The following is a 916-nucleotide window of genomic DNA, read 5'->3' on the forward strand; positions in this document are numbered from 1 at the left end:
AAAAAAACTTAAACAGAGGATGCAAAGGTGGGGAGGTACAAACTGAGATTGACTTTTGAAGTAATAAGAAGACATTTGGTGGAATTGGGCTTAGGCCAGTGTTTCTCAAAGTGAGACATGATTATCAATTACTGGTTAAAAATTTCAATTCTTAGAAACCACTGCCAGATGTCAAAAGACATGGCCCAAGAATCTATAGTATTTTTAATTAGCTTCTGACCTGATTCTGCTGCACACTAAATGTCAGAACCAGATGGTTAGAGAAGAGGAAGAAAAATAGAAGTAGAGAACAATAACCTGGAAAATACTAGTACAGGGTGGGACAAAAGTAGGTTCACAGTTGTTTGTATGGAAAATAATGCTATAATTAATAAATAATAATAAAAAATAACTCTGTGTTTCTTGTACTTGCAACTGTGAAACTACTTTTGCTCAACCCTACATATGTCAAAGCATTACTACATAGGGATTTTATAACCCTACTGTGGAGTTTAGATTTAATCTACTCATTATGGGGAAGTTTCAGACAAAAAATTAGCATACATCATTCCTTTAAAAAATGACTGGACAACAATGAGCAGGATAAATAGGTATGGATGAAATCCTAACAATTCAGACATGTTAGGAGATTTGGTATAAAAGTCAACACTCTATGCTTGTCACCAAACTCAAATATAATTTGAAATTCAGCATTAAAAATAGTTTTAAAAATCTATGGTTGTGGTATGTACAGAATTTGTTGTTTGGTTTGAAAGAAAGGCTATTTAGGTTAATCCATTGCTGTCACTTCTTAAAAATGTGTGACATTTTCTCCTGTTATGATACAATCTATAGAAAGACAATGTTGATCTGTGAAAATAAACTGATTTAGCTTGCATCTGGATTTATTCTGTGAATACAATTGATCAGAAATAAC

Source organism: Myotis davidii, unplaced genomic scaffold (genome assembly GCF_000327345.1).
Source record: "Myotis davidii unplaced genomic scaffold, ASM32734v1 scaffold1270, whole genome shotgun sequence".
NCBI lineage: Eukaryota > Metazoa > Chordata > Mammalia > Chiroptera > Vespertilionidae > Myotis > Myotis davidii.